A 7,457-nucleotide genomic window follows, 5' to 3' on the forward strand; every position below is an offset into this window, starting at 1 on the left:
ATGACAGGACAATGGGGAATGGGTTTGAACTGGCAGAAGGGAGATTCAAAGTAGATGTTAGGAAAGGGTTCTTTGCAGTGAGGGTGGTGAGACACTGGCACAGGTTGCCCAGGGAGGTTGTGGCTGCTCCCTGCCTGGAGGTGTTCAAGTCCAGGTTGGATGAGGTCTTGAGCGACCTGTTCTGGTGGGAGGTGTCCCTGCCTATGGCAGGGGTTGGATCTGGATGATCCTTGCAGTCCTTTCCAACCTAAACCATTCTGTGATTTATGGAGCAAATGCTGGAAAGCTCTTTTGGAGTGACTGCAGACATACAGCTGGCCTGAGCTGAAATTCTAAGGCAACAATACTGGACCAGCATCTGAAACTCTCCTGTAAAGCCCACGGTAATCTAACTGCTTGCTTCTGCAGAACAGAAATACTCTGATGCTTCTTGCTTTGTCTGTGTTCAAGGCAGGGTTGGACGTGGCACTTGGTGCCATGGTCTGGCCTTGAGCTCTGTGGTAAAGGGTTGGACTTGATGATCTGTGAGGTCTCTTCCAACCCTGATGATACTGGGATACTGTTACAAAAAGTCAGCAATAGGTGATATGGAATGGCAATATTGCCACCAGGAGACACGTGTGGTGGAGCCCTTAAGAGGGCATCTAAGGTCTGGTTTGGGTTGCAGACTCTATTGAAGGAGACCTGGCAGTATTCAGGTACATCAAACACACAGATGCACATTTTTGCAACCAGCAATTTAATAACTGTTCATAATTCACTACAAAAGTGCAGCTTCACAACCGCCACTGGCAGCCCTACAGTCGTGTGGGGAGCGTACAGGTGGCCTTTCCCAGCCCCGGCAGTGCTGTGCACTGTGCAAAGTGCCTCGGGCCCCTCTGGCAGCAGTTAAAAGCTGTGGGCTGAAGACCTTCACCAAAATACGCGTTGCAATAACTTACTCTGAGAAACACTCCTACCTAGAGTCTCTTACGTCAAATAAACCAGTCATCTGATTGTCAGACAGGCCCTCAGTTTTTCCAGTTCCAAGGGATACAGAGATCTCCGTCCTGCAGCACCGAGTAGAAGTGTGAAATGCAGAGGTGCATGCCCCGCAGGTAGGGCAGCGACTCCTCCAGCAGCCGCTTGCAGCACTCTATCATCTGCGCGCTGGAAACGCTGGGCTCCTTATACAGCCGGTCCAGGGAGAACCTTTCAGTGGAAGTCTCAATTAGCTCTTTCTCTGTAATCATCATCCTAGCAAATGCAGACAACATACAGACACAAAGTTAGAATTTCACCTCCTTTAAAAGATGCTTGAAATAAGCACATTTGCAGGCTACAAGCATGTAAACAAAGGCAGCGAGGAGATGCTGCTGCAGCTTGGTACCGTCTACCTCAGAGGCTAGAGGGAACATGCTTCCAGGACTATGCTAGAGGCAGAGATGACATCCAGAGGGACCTGGACAGGCTGCAGAGCTGTGCCCAAGCCAATCTCAGGACGTTCAACAAGGCCAAGTGTAAGGTCCTGCACCTGGGTGGGTGCAATCCCAAGTACAACTCCAGGCTGGGTGGGGAATGGCTGAGAGCAGCCCTGAGGAACAGGACCTGGGGGCTTGGGGTGATGAAACGCTCCACAGGAGCCTGCAGTGTGAGTGCAGCCCAGACACAACCCTGTGCTGGGCTGCAGCAAGAGCAGTGTGGGCAGCAGGGCAAGGGAGGGGATTCTGTCCCTTGGCTCTGCTCTCCTCACATCCCACCTGCAGTCCTGGGGGCAGTTCTGGAGCCCCCAACATAAGAGAGATATGGAACTGTTGGAGTGAGTCCAGAGGAGGCCACCAAGATGCTCAGAGGGCTGCAGCAGCTCTGCTGTGAGGACAGGCTGAGAGAGTTGGGGCTGTGCAGCCTGGAGAAGAGAAGGCTTTGAGGAGACCTTGGAGTGGCCTTCCAGTGTCTGAAGGGGGCTACAGGAAGGCTGGGGAGGGACTATTGACAAGGTCTTGTAATGACAGGACAAGGGGGAATGGGTTTGAACTGGCAGAGGGGAGATTCAGAGTGGATGTTAGGAAAGGGTTGTTTGCAGTGAGGGTGGTGAGACACTGGCACAGGTTGCCCAGGGAAGTTGTGGCTGCTCCCTGCCTGGAGGTGTTCAAGGCCAGGTTGGATGAGGCCTTGAGTGACCTGTTCTGGTGGGAGGTGTCCCTGCCTATGGCAGGGGGTTGGGACTGGAAGAGTTTTGAGGTCCATTCTGTGGGCACAGTCAGGCAGAGCCACATTTGAAAGCCTGCACCGTTACCTTTGGGTTTTTTTTCCTCACAACAGGGAAAAAAAATCCCCAAACAAAACTCCTGTAAGGTTTTATTTTTAATGTAAAGGATGTAAATACTTAACCTTGAAAGTGTAAGCTGTAATAATAAAATCATCTTGGCATTCAGTCTGTCTTCTTTAGTAAGACTCTGCAGGTCACCAAACCAACAGACAACAGATACAGTCACCTGATGCATACTGAAGGTGTTAGCGACTTGCCAACTGGAGCAAGTTGGACAACTGGATTGGGTTGGACAACCTGACCTTACAAGGTGTTTTCAAACCTAAATGTGTTTATAGTTCCATGCATATTGAATTTATAGTTTTTCTATTCATCCCAGACAAGAAGTAGCAAGGCAGCCCACAGCAGGCTGAAGCTATTCAGAAAGAAGGTTAACATACTGAGTCAAGAGCCACGGCAGCTGTGACTGAGATCTAATGCACAGGCAGCTCAGGCTCAGCAAGCCTTAGGCAGCTCAGGCACTGTGCCACGTTAACACAGCCACCCTTGGACAGCCAGCCTGCTTACAGGAACTGCACCAACACTGCCCTGCGACACAGACCTGTGCCTAGCAGGAGGAGACACAGCACATTTGCAGAGCTGCTGGGATGCGAATCAGCCCAAGCTGAGCATGGACTCTGCTCCTAAGACTGACTCATAAGAACTCTACTGTTGGGGCTTAACAGCACTCTTTGCAGAGCTCAGGATGGGAATGTTCATGTACTTGGCACAGCACTACACTCTGCTGAGGCACCTGGATTGATGTACAAGAGTGCAGCACAGCTCTGACAGCCAGATGTGAACCGGGCCAGTAACTTGAGCCAGGCCAAGGCTGACCTCTCTACTGACCTGTCCATGCACGTTCTCTACCAACTGAGCAGGAAGCTTTCCTGTTGGGTGAAATCTCAGGCTGCCCTGAAGGATACACACAGCAGGACCTGCAAGTTAATTTCCAGTCACTTCCACAAGAGGGCTTCACTTCTATCACAGTACAGAACTACTTTGCAAAAGGAGACTGGCACTAACTCCTGCATTGCTGTAAGACTATCATCCAGACAGGGCAACTGTCTACAGCAGCAGCATTTGAGCTCCCCAGCATATCAGGCCATAAAGAATTCCACTCTGCTGCTTACTGCAGGCAAAGCATTCATTTGCATGTGCCAAGTAAATCCAGTGCATCTCAAAACGTTTATCTCAGGTCCCCTTTAACAACCACAGGAAGCTAAGGAAAAAAAAGTACAGAATGGGTTTTGTTCAAGTAAGCATTAAGTGGAAAAGGAGTTTTCAGCTTCAATAAAGGCCAACTAATGGAAATATGACAGATCCACCAAAAAACCGTGGAGGTGATCAACACAGAGTGACTGTTTTGCATTTCCTGCAGCACAAGAGCAAGAGGATGACAAAGGAAATCATCAGGCTGCCAGTCTACAAAACAAAGAGCACCTCCCTCCTCCTTCATGCACACGTTCTATGTAATCCAGCTGTGCAATTTGCTGCCACAGGAGAGTCTGCAGCCACAAAACACAGATCAACTCAAAAATCACAGAACCATTTGGGTTGGAAAAGACCCTTAAGATCATTAACCCCAACCATTACCTAATCCCATCAACTCTCGTGCTAAACATGTCCCTCAGCACCGCACCTCTACACCTTTGATACACCTCCAGGGACGGAGACTCAACTATCTCCCTGATGAGTCTGTTCCAATGTTTGAGAATCTTTTCAGTGCAAATGTTTGTTCTTATACCCAACCTATACCTGCCCTGATGCAACGTGAGGCCATTTCCTCTTGTCCTAATGCTGGTCGCTGCAGGGCATCCTGGCCTCATTTGTCCCTCCTCTTTACCGGAGGCTCTTACTGAGTGCATTTCTCACAGTGTTACTGGTGACAGCAGGACCCTGTTTGAAGTCATGGGTGAGCAGTGTCTAAGAGTCTGGGGGCTGCATGGACAGGCAGAGTGGCTGGGCAGGAGGCTGAAGCCAGGTTGGGGTTGGTAATAGGATGAGAAGAAACAGCCCCAGGTTGCACCAGGGCAAATTTAGGTTGGACACGGGGAATAATTTCTTCCTCATAAAGGCTGTCAAGCCCTGGAACAGGCTGCTCAGGGCAGTGGTGGAGACCTCATCCCTGCTGGAGAGAGACTTTTCATAAGTTCTTCAGTATGCAGGTGGTGAGGCTCTGGGATTGGGTGTCCAGGCAGGTTGTGGCTGCCTCCTCCCTGGGAGCGTTAACAACCAGGTCGGATAATAGTTAGATGGGAGTGGGGGGAAGAAGTTCTACTTTTGGAATGCTGTGAGTTAGAAACTCACACAGAGATTAACAAAACCCCATCGTATTTTTGGCCCCATGTAGCCTTTCCATTAGCTAATGGATGATGGAGATGAACATCCCATCTGAGCCAGTACAGTTGTTCCTTACTGTCTGGTACAGAACAGCCATCACCTAGCACACAGCAGCTTGTGAGGCACATGGCTTGGCTCATCATTCCTCTGACACAGATGTTTCTCCTCTGAGGGCAGCCCCACATCTTTCATAGTTTGTACACAGTGTGGGCTGGTGCCAGGGTTTCTGTGACTTGCCCAGAAGCAAATGCATACATTTGCTACAACATCCCCCCAAGCTCCACAGACACACAACACACGTGGACAGCTACGCTGAAAGCTCTTCAGCAGCTGTAACCTGTGCGTGGCAAAAATAATCTAACTTCAAAGCTGGACCAAGCTTAGAGAAAAATCTCAACAAGCCTCCAGGTTTTACCAAAGTCCACCTCCAAAAATATATCCTCTGTGGTCTCGACAGAGATAAAACCACAAAACTTTCACTAAGATTCACATCTGAAATAGCTTCCACCAAAAACCATCTGGAGCTGCATCATGTATGCACTCCTATCAGTGAGGGACTTCAACAGTCCATTACAAACCTTTTAAAGCAGAAAAACAAACACCCTGTAAAAACCCTAAGAGGACAGTAACACCCAGCTACCTCTCACACCATTTTAATCAAAAGAAAACCAGCATCTCTACCCCACAGAGACACATGCAACAGTTCTGGAGCCACTACTACAACAGAGATGTGGAGATGCTGGAGCGTGTCAAGAGCAGGGCCTGGAGGATGCTCAGAGGGCTGCAGCAGCTCTGCTGTGAGCACAGACTGAAAGAGTTGGGGCTGTGCAGGCTGGAGAAGAGGAGGCTCTGAGGTGACCTTATTGTGGCCTTCCAGTGTCTGAAGGGGGCCTACAAGAAAGCAGGGGAGGGACTTTTTAGGCTGTCAGGGAGTGCCAGGACTGGGGGGAATGGAGCAAAGCTGGAGGTGGGGAGAGTCAGGCTGGAGGTGAGGAGGAAGTTGTTGAGCAAGAGAGTGGTGAGAGGCTGGAATGGGTTGCCCAGGGAGGTGGTTGAGGCCCCATGGCTGGAGGTGTTTAAGGCCAGGCTGGATGAGGCTGTGGGCAGCCTGCTCTAGGCTGGGTGTCCCTGGGCATGGCCAGGGGGTTGGCTGATCCTTGTGGTCCCTTCCAACTCTGACTGATTCTATGATTCTAAGGAGAAAACTGCCAGTTCTGATGAACATGACCAGTGAAGATTAAGTGTGGTACTGTGACTGAATTCTGTCATCTCTCACATCTCTGAGGTATTTATTACATCAATCCATTTATTTCCCCTTGTTAGGTGCTAACCAATAACTAATCTGTTCCTCAACTAACTGACAGACAAGCAGAAAGAACAATTCTCTAGTTGGTCTCAGTTACTCTTAGTTTACATTTCACTGCTTTCTTGTCACAATGTAAGTAACACGACAGTAGTTTGTTGCTTTTCTTACGCAACAGAAAAGGTCTCCTTAAAAACTCCATCTTTCCTCTGGGGCATTATGTAATTTTGTCTTGTAAGCAAAGATCTTCTCTTTTTGACCAAAATACAACTATTCCACAGTGTGAAGGATGGTACTTTCTGACAATAGGTTGTGTTCACTGAACAATGACATGTCTGACTTTGTAAAGTTGAAGTTCTATTTCATGAACAGAAGTTTGGGGTTTTTCCTCCACCAAAAGAGCATGATGACATTCTTCAAAGCTCTGCTCCTAACAAGACATGCAAAAATGTTAACAAGCCAAATGTATCAAGTCACATTAACACTTACTCCTCCTTTCTTTTCAGATTCTCTCTTGCTTCCTGTGCTTTAGCAAAAATAAACCACTGAAGGGTTGCAGGATCGCAGACCGTTGGGATGGTGAAGTGCCCAAACTCGTGTAAGCTTGGGGCGTACCTGTCACTAATGAAACATGATGCAAGTCAAAAGCAAAGCCTCCTTTTTGGTTTGTCACAGGTCTTTACATTAACTACTTTCAAAATTAAATCTGAAGATAAAAGAGCATCAATTAATTGCAATCAAAACAGTTGGTGTTAAAAAAAACCCAATCAAGTTTGCTGCAGGAGAATACAGAAGCACTGTAAATGTAGACTCTTATAAGCTGCATTTCAAAAGTCTCTGTCAACTACAGATCCAAACAGCAGCATCAGATTGGAATCACAGAGTCACAGAATGGCCTAGGTTGGAAGGGACCTCAAGGATCATCCAGATCCAACCCACCCACAGTAGGCAGGGACACCTCCCACTAGAACAGGTCACTCAAGGCCTCATCCAACCTGGCCTTCAACACCTCCAGGCAGGGAGCAGCCACAGCCTCCCTGGGCAACCTGTGCCAGTGTCTCACCACCCTCACTGCAAACAACCCTTTCCTAACATACAGTTTCAATCTCCCCTCTGCCAGTTCAAACCCATTCCCCCCTGTCCTGTCATTCCCAGACCTTGTCAATAGTCCCTCCACAGCCTTCCTGTAGCCCCCTTCAGACACTGGAAGGCCACTCCAAGGTCTCCTCAAAGCCTTCTCTTCTCCAGGCTGCACAGCCCCAACTCTCTCAGCCTGTCCTCAGAGCAGAGCTGCTGCAGCCCTCTGAGCATCTTGGTGGCCTTCTCTGGACTCACTCCAACAGTTCCATATCTCTCTTATGTTGGGGACTCCAGAACTGCCCCCAGGACTGCAGGTGGGGTGTGAGGAGAGCAGAGCCAAGGGGCAGAATCCCCTCCCTTGCCCTGCTGCCCACATTGCTCTTGCTGCAGCCCAGGACACAGTTGGCTGTCTGGGCTGCACATAAATATGTATCCATATATAAA

The 7,457-nt window shown here is 49.1% G+C and overlaps 1 long non-coding RNA gene across 1 annotated transcript; it reads right to left on the reverse strand.

Annotated features, from left to right (window-relative positions):
• Window positions 1-722: 722 nt before the first annotated feature.
• Window positions 723-6,614, reverse strand: LOC135189353 (uncharacterized). Its single transcript, XR_010308048.1, has 2 exons — window positions 6,423-6,614; window positions 723-1,236 (listed from the first exon to the last, which is right to left on the reverse strand). It is a non-coding gene; the product is annotated as an uncharacterized LOC135189353 (long non-coding RNA).
• Window positions 6,615-7,457: the final 843 nt, after the last annotated feature.

Source organism: Pogoniulus pusillus, chromosome 32 (assembly GCF_015220805.1).
Source record: "Pogoniulus pusillus isolate bPogPus1 chromosome 32, bPogPus1.pri, whole genome shotgun sequence".
NCBI lineage: Eukaryota > Metazoa > Chordata > Aves > Piciformes > Lybiidae > Pogoniulus > Pogoniulus pusillus.